The sequence below is a fragment of the Malaclemys terrapin genome, chromosome 2 (genome assembly GCF_027887155.1).
Source record: "Malaclemys terrapin pileata isolate rMalTer1 chromosome 2, rMalTer1.hap1, whole genome shotgun sequence".
Classification (NCBI taxonomy): Eukaryota; Metazoa; Chordata; order Testudines; family Emydidae; genus Malaclemys; species Malaclemys terrapin.
The window spans coordinates 167,121,876-167,145,378 of NC_071506.1; positions in this window are offsets into that span (position 1 = coordinate 167,121,876).

Below are 23,503 nucleotides of genomic sequence, written 5' to 3' on the forward strand. Positions count from 1 at the left end.
ATAACAGAATTCAATTTTATTTTTTTACTTAAAAAAAATAAATTACATAAAAAATATATTAAAGGAATGTTATTTTGGTTGCAATGTCAAAAAATTTAAAATTAGGAAATGCCAGATATAATATTGCCTGTCCAACTTTATTTCTGCCCCCTTGCACATATGCATTATGATATGCCCTTTAATTATATGCTCGCATACTATTTTTTCCACTGGGCTAAAAGTTTTAAGGTGTGCACCACTAGCCTCCTTTGGCTGTTTTCTGTAGAGCAAGGCAGGTAACTAATTCGGTCCCCCAAGAAACACCTTAGATGCCTAAGCAGTCTGACTCTTGATGGCTAATTCCTGTTTGTGGATCACTAAGCAGTGATAGGTGCCTCCCTGCAGCCTGGATTTAGGCATCTATATCTTTCAGAGGGGAGGGCTTAGGGCACACCCCTCTCGTTGCCATCACCCACTGGCTAGTTTAAGCATCTCCCCACCTACTGCCTTTTGCAGATTGCAGTCTAAGGCTCCTATATATCCCTTCCAATCCATGCAAAAAGCTTTAATATAAGCTTACATTGAGACCGCTTACCTTGAAAAATACAAATAATCAAAATTAATCCATACAAAAACCACATTAAAAGAACATTAAGATGTGTATCTCAAGTTTACTACTTTTCTCAGACTTGGCTTCAGTAATAAAAACTGGATTCTACAGTACAGAAGCAGCTTTAAGTCATGGATTTTTCAGGGATATTGTGGCCTTACATTTTTATGGAGTCTAAGGGTATGTCTACACTACGAAATTAGTTCGAATTTATAGAAGCCGGTTTTATTGAAATCGGTTGTATACAGCCGATTGTGTATGTCCACACAATAAAATGCTCTAGGTGCTCTAGTCGGCAGACCGCGTCCACAGTACGAGGCTAGCGTCGACTTCCGGAGCATTGCACTATGGGTAGCTATCCCACAGCTATCCCACAGTTCCCGCAGTCTCCGCCGCCCCTTGGAATTCTGGGTTGAGATCCCAATGCCCGGATGATGCAAAACAGTGTCGCGGGCGGTTCTGGGTACATGTCGTCAGGCCCCTCCCTCCCCCGTCACAGCAACGGCAGACAATAGATTCGCGCCCTTTTATCTGGGTTAGTTACCTGGGTTACCTGTGCAGACAACATGGAGCCCGCTCAGCACAGCTGAGCTCACCGTCACCATATATCCTCTTGGTGCCGGCAGACGTGGGACTGCATTGCTACACAGCAGCAGCTGCTAACTGCCTTTTGGCGGTAGACGGTGCAGTAGACTGGTAGCCTTCATCGGCGATCTGGGTGCTGGCAGCCGTGGGGCTTGCCTTTTGGCAGTAAATGGTGTATTATGACTGTTAGCCGGCCTATTACAAGTCGGGTCATCGCACATTAGCAGAGTCTTCCCTGAGCAGCAGCTCGTGCAATAGGCCTGAAGACCATCGTCATACACCGCCCCGTATTTGCTGCCAAGCACCCAGAAAGATGCCGAGGGCTATCAGTCACGCTGCACCGTCGTCTTAAGATGTAAAAAATAGATTTTCTCTGTATTCATTTGCTTCCCCCTCCCTCCGTCAAATCAACGGCCTGCTAAACCCAGGGTTTTCAGTTTAATCTTTGGGGGGGACCAGTCTGTGACAGTTGTTTGTGTCTCTCCCTGATGCACAGCCACCGTTCTTTATTTTAATTCCCTGTGCCTGTACGCCATGTCGTCACTCGGCCCCCCTCCCTCCTTCCCCTAGGCCGTCAGATACTACGTTTGCGCCACAGCTCGAGCCGCGAAGCGGTTCACGCCTTTTCTTTGAATTCTGGGTTGAGATCCCAATGCCCGGATGATGCAAAACAGTGTCGCGGGCGGTTCTGGGTACATGTCGTCAGGCCCCTCCCTCCCCCGTCACAGCAACGGCAGACAATAGATTCGCGCCTTTTTACCTGGGTTACCTGGGTTACCTGTGCAGACAACATGGAGCCCGCTCAGCACAGCTGAGCTCACCGTCACCATATGTCCTCTGGGTGCCGGCAGACGTGGGACTGCATTGCTACACAGCAGCAGCTGCTAACTGCCTTTTGGCAGTAGACGGTGTAGCATGAGTGATAGCCGTGGGGCTGGCAGCCGTAGGGCTGCATTGCACCAGCCCCTTCCAGGCGATGGTGTATTATGACTGGTACCCGTCGTCGTCGTACTGGAGTGGCTGTCAATCATGGCCACCTGGGCAGACATGCTACTGTCTCGATGATGACGGTTACCAGTCATAATGTACTATTTTCTGCCAATTGCCCAATATTGTCTGCTAAGCACCCAGAAGAGGCCGAGGGCGATGCTGGGTGCTGGCGGACGTGGGGCTGGCAGACATGGGGCTGCATTGCTACACAGCAGCAGCCCCTTGCCTTTTGGCAGATGATGGTATATTATGATTGGTACCCATCATCATCATACTGGTATGGCTGTCACTCATGCTGCAGCGTCGGCTGCCACCTTAAGATGTAAAAAATAGATTTATTCTGTGTTCATTTGCTTCCCCTTCCTCCGTGAAATCAACGGCCTGCTAAGCCCAGGGTTTCCAGTTTAATCTTTGGGGGGACCATTCTGTGTGACAGTTGTTTGTGTTTCTCCCTGTTCCTGTACCTGTACGCCATGTCGTCACTTGGCCCTCCCTCCCTCCCTCCCTCCCTCCCGCCCTCCTTCTCCTGGTCCATCAGATACTACTTTCGCGCCTTTTTTCTGACCAGGCGCCATAGCTAGCACTGGGATCATGGAGCCCGCTCAGATCACCGCGGCAATTATGAGCACTATGAACACCACGCGCATTGTCCTGGAGTATATGCAGAGCCAGAACATGCCAAGGCGAAACCCGGACCAGGCGAGGAGGCGATTGCAGCACGGCGACGAGAGTGATGAGGAAATTGACATGGCCATAGACCTCTCACAAGGCACAGGCCCCAGCAATGTGGAAATCATGGTGTCACTGGGGCAGGTTGATACCGTGGAACGCCGATTCTGGGCCCGGGAAACAAGCACAGACTGGTGGGATCGCATCGTGCTGCAGGTATGGGACGATTCCCAGTGGCTGCGAAACTTTCGCATGCGTAAGGCCACTTTCATGGAACTTTGTGACTTGCTTTCCCCTGCCCTGAAGCGCCAGAATACCAAGATGAGAGCAGCCCTCACAGTTGAGAAGCGAGTGGCGATAGCCCTGTGGAAGCTTGCAACGCCAGACAGCTACCGGTCAGTCGGGAATCAATTTGGAGTGGGCAAATCTACGGTGGGGGCTGCTGTGATCCAATTTGCCAGGGCAATGAAAGACCTGGTGATAGCAAGGGTAGTGACTCTGGGCAACGTGCAGTCAATAGTGGATGGTTTTGCTGAAATGGGATTCCCAAACTGTGGCGGGGCCATAGACGGAACCCATATCCCTATCTTGTCACCGGAGCACCAAGCCACCGACTACGTAAACCGCAAGGGGTACTTTTCAATGCTGCTGCAAGCCCTGGTGGATCACAAGGGACGTTTCACCAACATCAACGTGGGATGGCCGGGAAAGGTACATGATGCTCGCGTCTTCAGGAACTCTGCTCTGTTTCGAAAGCTGGAGGAAGGGACTTTCTTCCCGGACCAGAAAGTGACCATTGGGGATGTTGAAATGCCTATCGTGATCCTTGGGGACCCAGCCTACCCCTTAATGCCATGGCTCATGAAGCCGTACACAGGCAGCCTGGACAGGAGTCAGGACCTGTTCAACTACAGGCTGAGCAAGTGCCGAATGGTGGTGGAATGTGCATTTGGACGTTTAAAAGCGCGCTGGCGCAGCTTACTGACTCGCTCAGACCTCAGCGAAAAGAATATCCCTATTGTTATTGCTGCTTGCTGTGCGCTCCACAATATCTGTGAGAGTAAGGGGGAGACCTTTATGGCGGGGTGGGAGGTTGAGGCAACTCGCCTGGCCGCTGATTACGCGCAGCCAGACACCAGGGCGGTTAGAGGAGCACAGCAGGGCGCGGTGCGCATCAGAGAAGCTTTGAAAACGAGTTTTGTGACTGGCCAGGCTACTGTGTGAAACTTCTGTTTGTTTCTCCTTGATGAACCCTCCAACCCCCCCCCCCGACCCGGTTCACTCTACTTCCCTGTAAACCAACCACCCCACCCCACCCTCCCCTCCCCCTTGCAGAGGCAATAAAGTCATTGTTTTTTCACATTCATGCATTCTTTATTAGTTCCTTACAGAGGTAGGGGGATAATTGCCAAGGTAGCCTGGGATGGGTGGGGGAGGAGGGATGGAAAAGGACACACTGCATTTTAAAACTTTAACTCTTATTGAAGGCCAGCCTTCTGATGCTTTGGCGATCATCTGGGGTGGAGTGACTGGGTGGACGGAGGCCCCCCCACCGTGTTCTTGGGCGTCTGGGTGAGGAGGCTATGGAACTTGGGGAGGAGGGCTGTTGGTTACACAGGGGCTGTAGCGGCGGTCTCTGCTCCTGCTGCCTTTCCTGCAACTCAACCATACGCTCGAGCATATCACTTTGATGCTCCAGCAGACGGAGCATTGCCTCTTGCCGTCTGTCTGCAAGCTGACGCCACCTATCGTCTTCAGCCCGCCACTTGCTCTGTTCTTCCCGCGATTCAGCCCGCCACCTCTCCTCTCGTTCATATTGGGCTTTTCTCATCTCCGTCATTGACTGCCTCCACGCATTCTGCTGTGCTCTATCAGCCTGGGCGGACATCTGCAGCTCCGTGAACATCTCGTCCCTCGTCTTACGTTTTCTCTTTCTAATGTTCACGAGCCTCTGCGAAGGAGAAACATTTGCAGCTGGTGGAGGAGAAGGGAGAGGTGGTTAAAAAGGACACATTTTAGGGAACAATGGGTACACTCTTTCATTACAAGGTCGCATATTTCGGCTTGCAGGCAGCCATCGTAGGCCACAGTGTTTTGGCTTTTTTAACCTTCTTAACATGCGGGAAAGGTTGCAAACAGCAGCGCATTTCCCATATCAAGGATGAATTGGGTTGTCCATTTAAAATGGGGTTTCAATGTAAAAGGAGGGGGCTGCGGTTTCCCGGTTAACATGCGGCACAAACACAAGTAAACCACCCCCCCCCACACACACACACACGATTCTCTGGGATGATCACTTCACCCCTCCCCCCCACCGCGTGGTTAACAGCGGGGAACATTTCTGGTCAGAAGAGCAGGAACGGGCGCCTCTGAATGTCCCCCTTAATAAAATCACCCCATTTCAACCAGGAGAGCTTTCTGGAGATGTCCCTGGAGGATTTCCGCCCCATCCCCATACACGTTAACAGACTTGCTTGCTTTTTTTTTGTAATGTTTACAAATATTTACAAAGTTACACTCACCAGAGGTCTCCTGTGTGCCCTGAGGGTCTTGGGTGAGTTCGGGGGTTACTGGTTCCAGGTCCAGGGTCACAAACATATCCTGGCTGTTGGGGAAACCGGTTTCTCCGCTTCCTTGCTGCTGTGAGCTACCTACAGTACCTCCATCGTCATCTTCCTCGTTCCCCGAACCGTCTTCCCTGTGTGTTTCTCCAGTGAGAGAGTCATAGCACACGGTTGGGGTAGTGGTGGCTGCACCCCCTAGGATCGCATGCAGCTCCGCGTAGTAGCGGCAAGTTTGCGGCTCTGCCCCGGACCTTCCGTTTGCTTCTCTGGCTTTGTGGTAGGCTTGCCTTAGCTCCTTAATTTTCACGCGGCACTGCTGTGTGTCCCTGTTATGGCCTCGGTCCTTCATGGCCTTGGAGATCTTTTCTAATACTTTTCCATTTCTTTTACTGCTACGGAGTTCAGCTATCACTGCTTCATCTCCCCATATGGCGAGCAGATCTCGTACCTCCCGTTCGGTCCATGCTGGAGCTCTTTTGCGATCCTGGGAGGACTCCATGACGGTTACCTGTGCTGATGAGCTCTGCGTGGTCACCTGTGCTCTCCACGCTGGGCAAACAGGAAATGAAATTCAAACCTTCGCGGGTCTTTTCCTGTCTACCTGGTCAGTGCATCTGAGTTGAGAGCGCTGTCCAGAGCGGTCACAATGAAGCACTGTGGGATAGCTCCCGGAGGCCAATAACATCGAATTCCGTCCACACTACCCCAATTCCGACCCGCAAAGGCCGGTTTTATCGCTAATCCCCTCGTCGGAGGTGGTGTAAAGAAACCGGTTTAAAGGGCCCTTTAATTCGAAAGAAAGGGCCTCGTTGTGTGGACGTGTCCAGGCTTAATTCGGTTTAACGCTGCTAAAGTCGACCTAAACCCGTAGTGTAGACCAGGCCTAAGCCTCTCCTGTTTTGCCTATGTATTGCAGGAAGTTGTTTCTTCCTTAACTGGGCACTTTCTTGCTTTTGTTCGTTAATGTAAACATATCTTTCTTATTGTATGGCATTTGGAGAAATATAATTTGTTGTTGTTATAGATAATGGAATGTTGATTTGAAAACGATTTCTTAGAGATGGGTACAGCTCCCACTAAACTCAATGGATGGAGAATTAATTTTGTTTATACTCTAAAAATGGCTTTATACAAAAATGCCATTGTGGGGTTCCATTTTAAAGAATCTCAATATCAAATATATTCAACTGGCAAGAAAAGGATTTTTTTTCATAATTACCTACCCTGCAAATTCATCAGGAGATATGAAAGTTAAGTGGTTTTCTTTCTGGCTCTTATGTGATCATAGAATCATAGAATATCAGGGTTGGAAGGGACCTCAAGAGGTCATCTAGTCCAACCCCCTGCTCAAAGCAGGACCAATTCCCAACTAAATTATCCCAGCCAGGGCTTTGTCAAGCTGGGCCTTAAAAATCTCCAAGGAAGGAGACTCCACGACCTCCCTAGGTAACGCATTCCAGTGCTTCACCACCCTCCTAGTGAAATACTGTTTCCTAATATCCAACCTGGACCTCCCCCACTGCAACTTGAGACCATTGCTCCTAGTTCTGTCATCTACCACCACTGAGAACAACTGAGCTCCATCCTCTTTGGAACCCCCCTTCAGGTAGTTGAAGGCTGCTATCAAATCCCCCCTCATTCTTCTCTTCTGGAGACTAAACAATCCCAGTTCCCTCAGCCTCGCCTCATAAGTCATGTGCTCCAGACCCCTAATCATTTTTGTTGCCCTCCGCTGGACTCTTTCCAATTTTTCCACATCGTTCTTGTAGTGTGGGGCCCAAAACTGGACACAGTATTCCAGATGAGGCCTCACCAATGTCGAATAAAGGAGAACGATCACGTTCCTCAATCTGCTGGCAATGCCCCTATTTATACAGCCCAAAATGCCGTTAGCCTTCTTGGCAACAAGAGCACACTGTTGACTCATATCCAGCTTCTGTCCACTGTGACCCCTAGGTCCTTTTCTGTAGAACTGCTACCTAGCCATTCGGTCCCTAGTCTGTAGCAGTGCATGGGATTCTTCCGTCCTAAGTGCAGGACTCTGCACTTGTCCTTGTTGAACCTCATCAGGTTTTTTTGGCCCAATCCTCTAATTTGTCTAGGTCCCTCTGTATCCGATCCCTACCCTCTAGTGTATCTACCACACCTCCCAGTTTAATGTCATCTGCAAACTTGCTGAGAGTGCAGTCCACACCATTGTCCAGATCATTAATAAAGATATTAAACAAAACCGGCCCCAGGACCGACCCTTGGGGCACTCTGCTTGAAACTGGCTGCCAACTAGACATAGAGCCGTTGATCACTACCTGTTGAGCCCGACAATCTAGCCAGCTTTCTATCCACCTTACAGTCCATTCATCCAGCCCATACTTCTTTAACTTGGCGGCAAGAATACTGTGGGAGACCGTATCAAAAGCTTTGCTAAAGTTAAGGAATAACACATCCACTGCTTTCCCCTTATCCACAGAGCCAGTTATCTCATCATAGAAGGCAATTAGGTTAGTCAGGCACAACTTCCCCTTGGTGAATCCATGCTGACTGTTCCTGATCACTTTCCTCTCCTCTAAGTGTTTCATAATTGATTCCTTCAGGACCTGCTCCATGATTTTTCCAGGGACTGAGGTGAGGCTGACTGGCCTGTAGTTTCCCGGATCCTCCTTCTTCCCTTTTTTAAAGATGGGCACTACATTAGCCTTTTTCCAGTCATCCGGGACCTCCCCCGATGCCATGAGTTTTCAAAAATAATGGCTAATGGCTCTGCAATCTCATCCGCCAACTCCTTTAGCACCCTCGGATGCAGCGCATCTGGCCCCATGGACTTGTGCACGTCCAGTTTTTCTAAATAGTCCTGAACCACTTCTTTCTCCACAGGGGGCTGGTCACCTTCTCCCCATATTGTGCTGCCCAGTGCAGCAGTCTGGGAGCTGACCTTGTTCGTGAAGACAGAGGCAAAAAAAGCATTGAGTACATTAGCTTTTTCCACATCCTCGGTCACTAGGTTGCCTCCCTCATTCAGTAAGGGGCCCACACTTTCCTTGATTTTCTTCTTGTTGCTAACATACCTGAAGAAACCCTTCTTGTTACTCTTAACATCTCTTGCTAGCTGCAACTCCAAGTGTGATTTGGCCTTCCTGATTTCACTCCTGCATGCCTGAGCAATATTTTTATACTCCTCCCTGGTCATTTGTCCAATCTTCCACTTCTTGTAAGCTTCTTTTTTGCGTTTAAGATCAGCAAGGATTTCACTGTTTAGCTAAGCTGGTCGCCTGCCATATTTACTATTCTTTCTACACATCGGGATGGTTTGTTCCTGCAACCGCAATAAGGATTCTTTAAAATACAGCCAGCTCTCCTGGACCCCTTTGCCCTTCATGTTATTCTCCCAGGGGATCCTGCCCATCTGTTCCCTGAGGGAGTCAAAGTATGCTTTTCTGAAGTCCAGGGTCCGTATTCTGCTGCTCTCCTTTCTTCCTTGTGTCAGGATCCTGAACTCGACCATCTCATGGTCACTGCCTCCTAGGTTCCCATCCACTTTTGCTTCCCCTACTAATTCTTCCCTGTTTGTGAGCAGCAGGTCAAGAAAAGCTCTGCCCCTAGTTGTTTCCTCCAGCACTTGCACCAGGAAATTGTCCCCTACACTTTCCAAAAACTTCCTGGATTGTCTGTGCACCGCTGTATTGCTCTCCCAGCAGATATCAGGGTGATTAAAGTCTCCCATGAGAACCAGGGTCTGCGATCTAGCAACTTCTGCTAGTTGCCAGAAGAAAGCCTCGTCCACCTCATCCCCCTGGTCTGGTGGTCTATAGCAGACTCCAACCACGACATCACCCTTGTTGCTCACACTTCTCAACTTTATCCAGAGACTCTCAGGTTTTTCTGTAGTTTCATACCAGAGCTCTGAGCTCCTCTCTTACATACAATGCAACTCCCCCACCTTTTCTGCCCTGCCTGTCCTTCCTGAACAGTTTATATCCATCCATGACAGTACTCCAGTCATGTGAGTTATCCCACCAAGTCTCTGTTATTCCAATCACATTATAGTTCCCTGACTGTGCCAGGACTTCCAGTTCTCCCTGCTTGTTTCCCAGGCTTCTTGCATTTGTGTATAGGCACTTAAGATAACTCATCGATCGTCCCTCTTTCTCACTATGAGACAGGAGTCCTCCCGTCTTGCGCTCTCCTGCTTGTGCTTCCTCCCAGGATCCCATTTCCCCACTTACCTCAGGGCTTTGGTCTCCTTCCCCCGGTGAACCTAGTTTAAAGGCCTCCTCATTAGGTTAGCCAGCCTGCTAGCGAAGATGCTCTTCCCTCTCTTCATTAGGTGGAGCCCGTCTCTGCCTAGCACTCCTCCTTCTTGGAACACCACCCCATGGTCGAAGAATCCAAAGTCTTCTCTCCAACACCACCTGCGTAGCCATTCGTTGACTTCCACGATTCGACGGTCTCTACCCAGGCCTTTTCCTTGCACAGGGAGGATGGACGAGAACACCACTTGCGCCTCAAACTCCTTTATCCTTCTTCCCAGAGCCACGTAGTCTGCAGTGATCCGCTCAAGGTCATTCTTAGCAGTATCATTGGTGCCAGAGTGGAGAAGCAGGAAGGGGTAGCGATCTGAGGGCTTGATGAGTCTCGGCAGTCTCTCCGTCACATCGTGTATCCTAGCTCCTGGCAAGCAGCAGACCTCTCGGTTTTCCCGGTCGGGGCGGCAGATAGATGACTCAGTCCCCCTGAGGAGGGAGTCCCCAACCACCACCACCCTCCTCCTCCTCTTGGGCGTGGTGGTCGTGGAATCCTCATCCCTAGGACAGTGCATCTTTTGCCTTCCAATCTGTGGAGCCTCCTTCTGCTCCATTCCCTCAGATGGGTCTTCTAGTCCACTCTCCACATTAGTACCTGTAGGGAGAACATGGAAACGATTGCTCACCTGTATCTCCATTGCTGGTGCATGGACGCTCCTCTTTCTCCTTCTGGAGGTCACCTGCTGCCAAACGTCTTCACAATCCTTCTGTCCCTGCTACGCCTGCTCTGAATCTTCAGAAGATTGTGGCCGTAGAAGCATCTCCTGATGTCTGTCCAGGAAATCTTCATTTTTCCTTATGCAACGCAGAGTCGATACTCGTTTCTCCAGCCCTCGAACCTTCTCTTCCAATATGGAGACCAGCTTGCACTTTGTACAGACAAAGTTGCTTCTGTCCTGTGGAAGAAAGACAAACATGGCACAACCTGTGCAGGTTACAACAGCTGATCGCTCACCTTCCATATCACCGTCCTCTTAAGAGCTTCCTCAGCTGTTGCAGGAACTACTCAAAGAAACCTGCAGATGAAAGCCTCAGTGAGCTCTCCCCAGGCAAACTCCCTCTGTTAGCCTCTGCTGTTCGCCGCTCAGCTGGTTCGCTGCTGACTGCCCTTATATACCAGTCAGGCCCACTGACCAGTATCATCTGCAGTTGAAATGTAATTACCACTGATTATGCAGGAACCAAAGAGAATTCATCTGGCTCTCCCATAGCTTCATTCTGCGGTGTTAATGAGAGTAAAAAGGAGTAAAATATATGGGCCAATAAAGTGAGCAAATATAACTCAGAAGCACACCTCTGAGGTAATCTGTGGCTAAAATGAGACAGTATTAGTCACTTTTCTTACTATAACAGCATTTTAAGGTCAAGTGCCTTTCACCATGTTGCCAGGTCTCATAATGTTATTGAAAGTCTCTTAATACTTGGTGTTTTTCTTAAACCCCAGTTCCTGGACTCCAGTGATTATGCAAGACTCTCAGCTCTTTTTTTAAAGTAAATTTCTAGCCCTTATATTTGTGGAGAAATGCCTGAAATTGTGATCTGAGTGCACCTTATGAAAACCCAATATTTTTTGGATTTTTTTTAAATTATTATTTATAAACTAATTTTGTGATGGGGGGGACTGAGTCATAATATTTGAATGTTTGGACTTGGCAATACTTCTTTCAATTGTGTTTTATACAAGCAGTGTATTTTCTGTATAAGACTCTTCCTCACAAAGACCTAAACCTTCCACTCTCATGGAATAGCACATAGAAAGGGGAACAGAGGGAATAAAATTCCATGAGGATCCTCTGACACTTTGTTTCCCACAGATCATTCAGGGAGAATGGACCACAGATTTACCCCAAGACCTATGGATTCCCAGTATCTGCAGGAGGTAAGAGCCCTCCACAAAGAATGTCCTTGGGTGGGATCCATAAGGAGACTTAGGTATTGCAAACTGAGCACCGCTGTGCCTAACTTTTAGGCACCTAGAAAAGCACAAGAACAACACTGCGATCCACATATTTTAAATTAGGCACCTACATTCCAATGTTCCCTCTAATTTTTTCCATCCATGTGCAGAATAAATTTTCCTGAGCCCTGTCTCCACTCCCCTGCTCTGTGGAGATGGGGTACATGGGCGGGGGGTGGGGAAGAGAGAGTGTGAGTATGTGTGTGTGTGTGTGTGTGTGAGAGAGAGAGAGTGTGTGTGACTGTGTGTGCTGGCTGCTGGGGAAGTCTCAGAGTCTTTTTAAGGCACTCGCTCACCGGGAAGGGAAGGCTCCTTCACACCTCAGACTGCAGCAGCTCTCTCCTGCTCAGAGTCCTCAGACAGGTTGTCCCCTCTCCCCTGCTCTGTGGAGATGGGGTACAGGGGCAGGGGAAGGGGGACACCCTAACATCAGCACCCTCCTCCTCCTCCCCACCTCTGCTCTGCACAACCAGCAGGAGGGTCCTGGGAGCAGCTGCAGGAGCAACGTGGCTGCAAAGCAGTGTGGGGAGGGACACCTGAACACACACTGCTGGATGTGCACGGCTCTGCTAATCAAGTGTGTGGCACTTGAATCACTCCTGGGTGGCTGCTCAATCGCTGAGCTTAGAGGGAACACAGCTACATTCCCTATATAATGAATGGGGAGAGAGATGATCTACATGTGAATGTGACCTACAAAAGCCACCATGCTAGGCAGGGGGGCATCTAAGCTAGCCAATGGGAGATGCTAACAAGAAAGATGTATCCTAAGCCTCACCCCTCGCATGGAGACAGGCATCTAAATCTGGGCTACAGGTAGGCAACTATTGCTGCTTAGTGAACCACAAACAGGAGCCCATCACCTTGAGTCAGGTATTTTAGATGCCTAAGGCTTTCTTGGGGCAATGGTGCCTGCCTCACTTGACATTCAAGAGCTGGGGGAGGAGCTTATAACTTTTAGCCCAGTGGTTAGAATATTTGACTGACATGTGGGAGACCCAGATTCAATTCCCCCTTCTCTTCTAGAGGTGGGATTTGAACAGGGTACCTCTCACCTTACAGGAGGGTGCTCTAACCACTGGATTACAGAGGCATTCTCATCCCCTTTCTCTTTCTGGCCCAATGGCTCTTCCACTTAAACAGTAATTGGGCCAGAGAGAAAGCAAGAGTGATTCTATAGTCCAGTGGTTAGGACATGCACCTGGGAGGCAGAAGACCCTGAGTCTAGTCCACCTACTCTAATCACTCTATCCAGGGCCATCCTTACCCATACGCAAAATACGCAGCTGTGTAGGGCACCAGGAAATTTGGGGCACCAAATTTCCTGGTGCCCTGTGCAGCTGCGTGCTGCTCCAGCCCCTGCCCTGCTTCTTCCCCATGGCCTCCACCCCAGCCCCACTCCAAAGCCCCCGCCCTGCCCCACTCCTGAGAACTGCAGCAGGGCCGGGCCTGCACTCACCGACAGTGGAAAGTGCAGTGCGCTGCCGGGGGAGCGGTTCCCCCTGCCTCCCAAGCCAGCCTCCCCTGTGGAGGCCTGGGGCCCCACACACCACCCCCGTGGGGGAGGGGCTGATAGGGCCCCAGAATAGCTAGGGACAGCCCTTACTGTATCACTATTTATCCACAGTGGAACAGTTTCAACAGGAGAGATTGAGGAAGCTCCATATCAGAATATCCCAGTTCTTTGATGGAGGAGGTTCAAATGCTTTCTTTGTTCTGGCAGAGAGATGGGAATTGGATCTGGGACTCCTGCATCCTAGGTAAGTGCTCTAACCACTGGGCTAAAAGTTATAATGTGGACAACACCTTGTTCTCCAGCTGGATTTTGAATGGGACCCAATCTGGCATGCATGCTCAGAGTCTGCCTACCAGATCAAGCCCCACATGTGACTTAAGCAGATGAATGTCAATCTTCCCCTGGTTTGTGAATAGCTCTGGGGTTTAGTCAGGAGATAACAATATAGATGGAGGCAGCAATGCCCATGCCCAGAGGCAGAATTTAGGAGACTAGGAAACTTTTATCCTGAAAATTTAGGTGCAGAATAAGTTTAGGCATCTACCAGGTTGGCAGGGGTTTTGTCGATCGCAGTGAAGTCAAAACTGGCATGCAGGCATTTAAGTGCCATTGTGGATCTGGGCTCTTGCCTCTCTGGGCTGGGTTTGGGACCTGCAGGTGCCACCTCTCTAGCAGAATGGCTTTTCATCTCCAAGTAGGATGACCAGATAGCAAGTGTGAAAAATTGGGACAGGGGGTGTAGGGTAATAGGTTCCTATATAAGAAAAAGCCCCCAAAATCGGGACATCTGGTCACCCTATCTCCAAGGGCTGATGGACGGCTGATATGCCCAGGCCTTTTTGCCAGCCACCTTGCCAAATGCCAGCCCCCAGCCTCCCGTGCAGATCCTGAGCACATGGAAAGCCCTCTGCAACGTCTCAGGTGGAAGGGATGATGCCCCAGAGGCAGCTCAGTGCTTACCCAGCTCCATGCACCGATAAGGGGGGGGACAATTTGAGCCCAAAATACCATAATTATGTCCCAGCTCTACTGAGGTGGGCTCTCATTCTGAAAGGAATCCATCTCATTAGAGCCAACAGCAAATATTTAGCTTGTGAGAACAGCCCTATGGGAGGAAACTGTAATTTGAAATGTCTGTTTCTATTAGGGTTACCATATTTTAAGTGTCCAAAAAGAGGACACTCCACGGGCCCCGGTCCCGCCCCAACTCCGCCCCTTCCCCACCCCCGCCCCAACTCCGCCCCCTCCCCTGGACGCTTCGCCCCCTGCCCCTCCCCCTCCCTTGCTTCCCGCGAACATTTGATTCACGGGAAGCCTGAATCAGCAGGCAAGCTGGGGCCAGGGGGCGCAAAGAGGCACGGCTCTGGCCCCGGCGTCTCCTGCCCGGCTTGGCTCGGGCCCCGCACCGCCGGCCCCCGGCCCCGCACCGCCGGCCCCCGGCCCCAAGCACCGCCGGCCCCCGGCCCAGCCCCCGGCCGAGCACCGCCCGGCCTGGCCCCGGCCCAGCACCCGGCCGGCCCCAGCCCGACCCTGGGCACCACACCGCCAGCTCCGGCCCCGGCCTAGCACCCCGGCCCCCGGCTCCGCACCGCCGGCCCCAGCCCGACCCTTGGCCGAACATCACCGGCCCTGGGCCCCGGACCGCTGGCTCCGGCCCCGGCAGCTCCGGCCCCAGCAGCTCCGGCCCCAGCCCCCAGCCAAGCGCACCACTGCCCCCGGCCCCGCACCGCCGGCCCCGGCGGCTCTGGCCGACCACTGCCGGCCCCAGTGGCTCCGGCCCCCAGCCAAGCACCGCCGGTCCCTCCCTCCCTATTTTTTGGGATTTCCTCCCGGATGGGGATTTCAGGCCCAAAAAGCTGGACATGTCCAGGAAAATCCGGATGTATAGTAACCCTAGTTTCTACCTTAACAGGTATGAAAATTCCCCTCTCTGCTAATCAAAATGCCCTGGATAGAAATGATACAAAATTTTGCTGACACAATTAATCTCAACTTACACTTTCCTACAATTACAGGGCCATACCATGGCATCAGTTTGGAAGCAGAACCCCTCATTGAAATCAGTGAGGAGTGGGGCTTCAGAATCCATGGTAGGATAGGGACTACATTCAGTCCTAGCCCCAGCCCCATGTGAGTCACAGATTACTTTAGACTGAAAATGCTAGAGACCTGTGGAAAGTTGAATCCCATCCATACACAGCTAATGCATTTCTTTTTCTGACTCATATATCTCACTGATAAACGCTCCCAGCTGCTCTTAACTGTCTCCCTTACAAAAGTAACACCTATCAGTACACCTACCTCTTTAGACACTCTTCAGCTGCACAAGAAAATCCATTCATCAATTATAGATCAATTAAGGAAGAGAAATCTGCAGCTCATTTGATTGCCCTGTTGTCCCTGCAACTCACAGATGCAGCCACAAAACTTTGCAGATTGTCAGGCCTGTTATTTATTTTATTAGCCAGAGCAGCTCATTCCTTCCTTTGAGTAAAGGCACTCTGCAGCATTAGCTAGTCTGCAAAGTGGGGGGGGGGGGTGGGTTATATTCCACAAATGGCAAGGCAAACTCAAAACAAGCACCAGGGCAGAGTCAGGGAGATGCTGCAGTTTCTTAAAACCAGGCAAAGCAAAAACAAGCAAAAAAAAAAAAAAAATGGTAGGTCACATGCAACTCTAGTCTCAAGCAATATACTGCCCTGACTGACCAACTGAGTGTCTTTAAACAGGTGACATTCGCCAAGCACCAACTCTGCTGATCCAACCTGTATTGTTTATATTATGAATCTGTGGCTCTCTCATCACACACAGATTTTTATTTTAACAGGTTGTTTTAACAGGTAAAATGGTGGGAAATGTTTACTTTGGAAAGATGCAGTTGTCTGGATAAGAAGGGTCAAAGCCGGGATAGAAATGTAGAAGGACTGGTAAAGACATCTAGAAGTATATTTTAATTGTCTCTCGCTGTTATAGACCTTGCATTATGCTAATTACTATTAAAAACACCAGTACCTAGTACATAGCAACAAGGATTTAGTGAATAATGCATACTGCCTCTTCTAAGACAAACCTGGAAAACTTGGCAATATCTTTCTCTTTCTATGTTAGGTTAATCGCCGAGACATATTACACAGTACATAGGATTTCTGTAGCTAAATGAGTAGCAGGACAACTGGATTTTTTTTTTTTTTTTTTTTTTTTTTTGGGTGTTGAGTGTTCCGAGGTGACTAAATTTGCCTTGTTGAGCCTTGTAAAATCCTGACTAAATCATGTAAACTTCTGTGTAAGCAAAATAGAGGAAACTTCAAAGGGTCAAAAAGCCTTTAGGGATTTGTGCTGAGACGCCAGCAATAGATCCTAATCTGCCTTCAGAATTCTGGCTATATTTGTCCAAGGAGCTGGAACCAGCAAACTTTCTAAGGTAGAGATCGTGGGTTGGTTCAGCCTTTATCCCCATAGAGAGTATTAGCTTTGTGAGGCTCTACTCATCGCTTCAGCGCCAAGAGATCTATGCTTGCCCAAAAACCTCTAAAAATGAAGTACAGGAGTAATTTGAGATAATGACTTTATAACAGGCTTGGGCAGATCTTGGACCGAAAAAGTGAAAGATGTTATCACCCCAGCATTCTTCTTAAAATGCATGCCCCCCCCCGCTTATTCCCAGTTAGTCAAAGCTGCATTAACATTCCATCTAGGGCTGCTAAACAGAATCTTAATTAGTTCTGATACTCTTGTGCAAGGGGTTTATTCATTGCACTCTTAACTAATGGTTGCTGTCAGGGTAGGGTTTTTTTTTTTTTTTTTTTTTCTCTTTGGGTTCTTTGGGGATATCGTGTTCTGCTGCAAAGCATGACAGAAATGTAATGTGCATGCAAAAAAACCTTGCAGATCTTCAAATCTTAGGGCTGAGGCTGACTCCAGCCCTGTCTAATGGTGAGACAATGTTAGGACTAATGAGAATAACTTCCACAACAGATATTGCCCTGCCTCTTGTTTATCTTAAAATTTAATGGTGCGCTTTCTTTTTTCCTTGTCAGAAAACACTACGAACTTGCTAGTGTATTAAAACAGTTCACACAACTCGCACTAAATTTGCATCTCTGTATTTTTATTGGTCGCCCATAACGTGGTATGAAGACAGATCCGTAGGTGATGAAACATTAGCAAGTAACTCAGCAGCCGGTTGCTCTTACAGGACCTTTCTCTTTGCATTATATGTCACTTACACCCACATTTTACAGATCGTTTTTCCCCAGAGTATCCTTTCTATTTATACATACGATTCTATACGCATAACGACGAAGATCTGGACTGCTTATGATATTAAGAGAGTGAAATTTACGTGATCTGAGCAGATAAGTACTATATACAGTCACACACATAATTTGAAGTAAACATTCCTCAAGGTTATTTGTAGTTCGCGGCTGAGTCGTGACAATAAACATCATAGGCATTCGGTATTAAAAAGAGAGAAATATAATAGGAATGACTCGCCTTTGACGTTAAATTAAAGTGACTGTTTCATGTATCAGCAACGGCCAATAATAGTTATTTGCCTATAAATCTACGTTTTGCTACACTGATTTCGGAAACAGATTTATAAAACTATAAATTACTGTTTATTTCATTCTGGAAAAAAAACAGATATGCTTTCTGGAAATATGAGGTCCATGTCACTTCGCATCTTCACGTCTTGCTCTCCAGTGTTAAAGGCTCCTTCCGAGCTTGCGTAACATTGATTACTCACAAAGAGTTCAGGATAACTATCATGTAGCTAAACTAATTGAGACAATCATGCTAAGTTATAGTCAGTCTAAAAGGTACCATTGATGTGGTAATGCCTATAGAAAATCAGACATGCGACTCACTACCATTTAATTGCTCTTTAAACCTGTTATTACAATGTTAACTGGCTTAAGTATATATTGCTGCCTTTTATTGCCTTGATGTGACAAATTAAAACATACACTCTGGAAACTGCATTCATTTGTGGACAGTTACAGAAAAGGGAGCTGGGTGATATCAAAGCTGTCAAGCTGAATTAATTTGAAAACTTTCATTTTGACTGCAATTCCCATTGCATTTTTGTTGCAGTGGGAAAACATTTTAACGGCATACCTTTTTCCATTGTACTATGTTTAATGCATTAATCGTCAACGTTAATCTAACAGTGTATTACATAAATTTTAGTTCAAGGAACGGATCTGGGCAAAATAGATTTTTAGATTTTCAAATGTTGAACAAAAGGGTTCAGAGGTTAAATGGTTAAACTTGTATTATTATTATTATTTCAGGTATCAGGTCTGGTGGACTTAACCAGACCCCTAAAATCGTTGGAATATGGCATATCAGTGATTATTCCTGTCATTGTGCATATTGTGCCTTCCAGCTGATTAGCACCTTTAAAAGGCTCTTCCACGTTAAAATACATTAATAGAAGCAGTTTTCTGAGGAAAGTCTTAATTAGTCACAATGAAAGGTATACTTCTCTGTGCTAGAATTCTTTTAAAATTCGTCCCACTCTCTTCCAAGTGAGTTACTCAAACTTGTGACTTTAAGACTGTTAACGTTACTGTGTAACTTCCAGATGTGATTCACTTTTCAGATGCCCCACGAGACTAGCGTTGCAATGTACTTTTTTCTCCTGCAATGTACCAAGTTCCAGAGCAGATTGCTTCCCATCTTAATCTGCTAACGCTAAATTATCTTGGGGGTATTAAGGGTGGCCGAAAATCAAGCCCACTTTTTTTTTTCCCCCGCCAGAAGATGGCAGGGGTTAAAATGTCCTGTTTGCCCTTTCTCTTGATCTCGCAGAGAAAAGCAAGAACTGCTGGCACCTTATGGGATTCAGACCTTCTGCTGTTTTGAGCAGCCCCAGCCCCACCAACTTTGAGCAGCCTTATTAATTCCAGCTGCGGTTTATTTGGTTGTCATTTCTCCCTTTTCCTCCGCAATCGTTATTTATGCCCTGAAAAGTGAACGTTGCGAGTGTTGCTATTAAATGGCGTCTTCTACATTGGGGTGCTTCTCTCCCCGAGACCTGGGCAGAAGGGGCTGCCAAAAGAGCGGGGAAAACTGTCTAAATCATAATCAAATCAGCTTCGAGTTCATTACACCAGAGCATTAACTAATTACCAGATCAGAGAGAAGAAAAAATAAATATTCCTTTACATAACTGAAGGTAATTATAACCCTGTTGTTGACACTAACGATTAATAATTGATCAGAAGTTATACACAATAAATTGTCAATTTATCTCCCTATAAAGATTCACATGCTTATTTTTCTGTACGTTTAATACAGAGCCTAATTACAGTATTCATAGCTGCTGCATAGGGAGCGAGACATACCGTTCGCATTTAGCCATTTCTGTTTTTTTGTTTGTTTGTTTTTTTAAAGAACACACAATGAATTACTCAAGCACTTTACTTAACACAGTGATTTGACAATGCCGGCCTATTTTAATACTGTTGTGAGGAACTACGGCTCAGGTGAGCTTCTCTCTCCTATTAAGGCTAGTTATATTTCCCAGATTACAGCCCTGAAAAGTAAATCCCTGTTTCGGAAGCAAATGACTTTTGCTTAAATCGGAACAGTCAAATCTCTACATTTCATGGCTTTTATTTTTCTCGGGAAAACACAGTAGACCTTGCCCTGACTAGTACAAAACAGTGGCATTCTCCTGTGATTTATTCGGAGATTGTGGGGGTGGGGAACTGTTCCAGATTGCAGGAGTCCAGCTGTCACCTCTGCCAGACTATTTACAGGTAAAATGCTCCCATAGAAAGGATACGTCCTGCCATAAGAACGCTCGCTGTAATAATTGTTTATGACCAAAATATAAACTCGCTGTTAGAAATTCACCATTTTGTTGCCGTATTTATTTAGAGTACGCGTCAAAGGGGTAAAATAATATTCACAATTCAGAATAATTAAGTTGTCTTATTTATCTAGTATTCCCAGATCGGGATGCACAAATGCATTTGAAAATACATCCGGGACTTCCCCACCCGCCCCCGCTTACTTTTTGCTTTGTTTTTTTACATTCGTTATAACCCAATAACATACCTGAATTTTCATCTGCTGGGTTAAAGAGAGAGGCATGGATTTTACAGCAGTTTTTTTTTTTTTTTTTATCCTAAAAGAAAAAGGATGTTTTTCGTTAACTCAATAATCGGGACATTGTGCTTGAATTTGCGAAATATTTTAATACATAACATTATCAAACGATATATCTGTAAATTAATCTTTTTAGCAAACGTTAATAAGCAATAAAAATCTTCGATGTTAATCGAATTTCTGCTGCGGTTTATTAACGGGGCTAGGTGGAGGTTTAACTGAGATGTAAACACTGACGGGAGAAGAAATTTCCGATGCGGGATGGTTTTGTTTTTTCGTTCTAGTTGGCTAGGAGTGCCTGTAATTAACTTCTGTCTTCTCTGCCGGGTCTGGGGCCTGGCCTCTCATTCCTTATGCACCCTAAACTCTCGTGCGCGTCACTGGCAGTCTGGGAAGTGGGACGCGCAGGAAGTTCAAGATGCGCCCCTCTGAGGAAAGGGCCAGGCAGGGACAGGCTTTACTGTGTGATGGCTTGTTGGATGCCCCTGGTGGGCTCGGTTGTGTCTGGGAGCACACCCTGCTCTTTGTTTCTTTGCCTAAGATTTTTTTTTTTTTAATTTCGATCTCCTCAGAGGGAGAGCGAGAGAGAGAGAGAGAGAGAGAGAGAAAGTCCTCAATTCCCTTCTTCTTTCTCTACCAGAGCTCTTCTGTTATTAGGTCTGCATAGGTTACATGCAGAGTCAATGGAAACCGAAACGCTGGTGTATGTTAACTCTTTCTTTAAACTCCTTATTCCCCTCAAACCGTGAACTTGTATTCAGGAGCAACTCGCATCCTTCCCTTTCTGTTTATGGCCTGTGCAGTGGCTCTCTGTCCCCATCCCTCCCCCAGCCTCAATCAAACAAAGGTGGGTGAAGTTCTTTTCAACTTTCAAGGCAGTTGATGAGCAGCTTTGCTGAAACAATAACTCTTTTAGTGAGAACAAATGGTGACATTTGAAGGGAGCAAGGAAAGGCAGTCCAAAGTGGAACGCGCTTCTGTTCCTATTTGACAACAGCACCAGTCCCTCGGGGATCCCACCTGAGATTAAAGCTTGAATTTCGGTAAATCAACTCTAATGAAACCTCTAGCCCTGGAGAAGGGAGGGTTTGTTCTAGCAGTTCCGAAACAAGCACTTACAAAGATCGGGGGTGGGGAATTTGGAGTAAATAAAGGGATGGGCGTGAGATATTAATCCCAATGGGCTGATTAGCGTCAATATGAAACAAACTGTACACAAAGTACTCTTTTATTGTCCACGCGTCTGTCTTTCTTTCCTTCCTGAAGTAATCACACTGATTGTGCCAACAGCCTAACATAGACACGATTTCCTGCCGCTTTTAATTTGAATTATTAAACACTGAGATTGGCAATGGAATTCTTGTCCATTAATTTTCTATTAAAAATACATTTATTTGCCAGATCTTTTGGGTAGTGTCCATCTTGATCCATGAGCACTCATGACTGTCTCAAAGAGGATGATAGAAACCCATTGGGTTTTACATACATAGTGAATATTTAAAAGCGAGTTCCCCAAGTCTTTCTACTTTCCTTTCCAGAAAGAAATCCAGGTCTAAATACTAGCAAGGATGGTAAATTATGGAAATCTTTTATAATTCTTTGGGCGTATAAACATCAAAGGAATGTCGTTAGCCTTTTCTAATCTCTGCCACAGCTTTTGGTTTTTACCAATTGCAATTTATACGTTGTGTCCCATGGAGGACCTGGAACATAAAAAGTGGGTGGTGGGGGCGGGTGAGGTGGAAAGGGAAGAGTATTAATTTAAAGATGGGGGAAAGAGGCTTTAGTGCAAATGCCTCAACAGAAAATAAAAAAAAATCATCTTTATAATGTTTCTATTTTGCACAACAAAAACAGTTTGAGATGGATGCAAACATTTGAACACAATCAATATTCCACATTTGTCGAAAGGCAAAACATTCTCTGAAGGATTTGTCAACTTTTTGTCAAATTGTACTAGGTATTGTATGCAGACACAGAGTTGCATTTTACTTATAGGCTAAAACATTGCTTCATGTCACTCTCCAATATCTGAAGAAGGCCTGCACCGCAAAGATCTTTCATGTACCTATCTATGGACACCCTACAGTTTCCCAGAATTGTAATACTAATTTCTGCCTTCTCTGTTGAAAAGCACACTGACATATTTTTCTTAATCAGCTTGACATCTATATAAGTTAACAATACACATGTTTTTTGTTTGTTTGTTTGTTTTTTAAAGCCCCTTTCCCTACTTAGTACCATCAGGATGTATTTTCTGACTCCAGCCTAGAATGGCTCTTTATCCAGTTAACATTCCCTGGGCTGCTGCCTGAAGTATCTAAGATCACTTTCAAATGCCCTTTCTAACAAGACCCGAGCAAGAGGCCACTAATTTTCACTGAACAAAAAGCCACTGGAGAGAGATCCGTTTGTCAATATCAACTGGTCCAGCAATTTCCCATCCTCCGACACATCAGCCTATCTGAGCTGGCAGATGTTTAGACAAGATTTTATAAATTGTTCAATATCAGACCATAATGAACCCCAACTGACCATTCCAAAGCAGCTAAAAGCATCCAGGATCTCCCCCGCTGGGATCTAATAATGCTCTCATGCTGGAACATTATTAATCATGGAATAAAATAGATGAGCCTCTTGAAAAATAAGTGTATGATTGATTAAAGGGCAATCTAAGAAGCTATTATTCTTGTTTTATAACCGTAAGTTATATTCACTCAATTTATCTTTTGGGGAAAATAAATGATTGTTCGTTTCTTTTCTGAAATTATTTTATATAGGGATTCTCATTATTTTACTGAAAATTAAAATGATAGGGTAGCTGTTTTTCTGAGTCTAATCAAGGTGGATCTCTTACAGGACCACCAAATTATAGACATAATTCATGCAATTTAGAAGAGGGAAAAGCATAAAAAATAGGGGCTGGGGCATTTTGTTTTCTTGCATTTTCAGCACTTCTGGACATAACTTAAAATCAAAATAAATGATTGCTTGAGCGAAAGCAAAATAGGGTGAGTTATGAAGACTTTACTTATGGAAAAGGAAAATAGCATTGGAAAGTGCTAGTATTAAAAATAACTGCATCTCTGCTAGCTTGTAAAAATGTACACGTGCATGCACATGTATCTTTGTATCTATCTATAGCGCTATATCTATACAGAACAACTCTGAGCTTCACTTAAACAAAGCATGTATTTGCAGTTTGTTTAATTTATT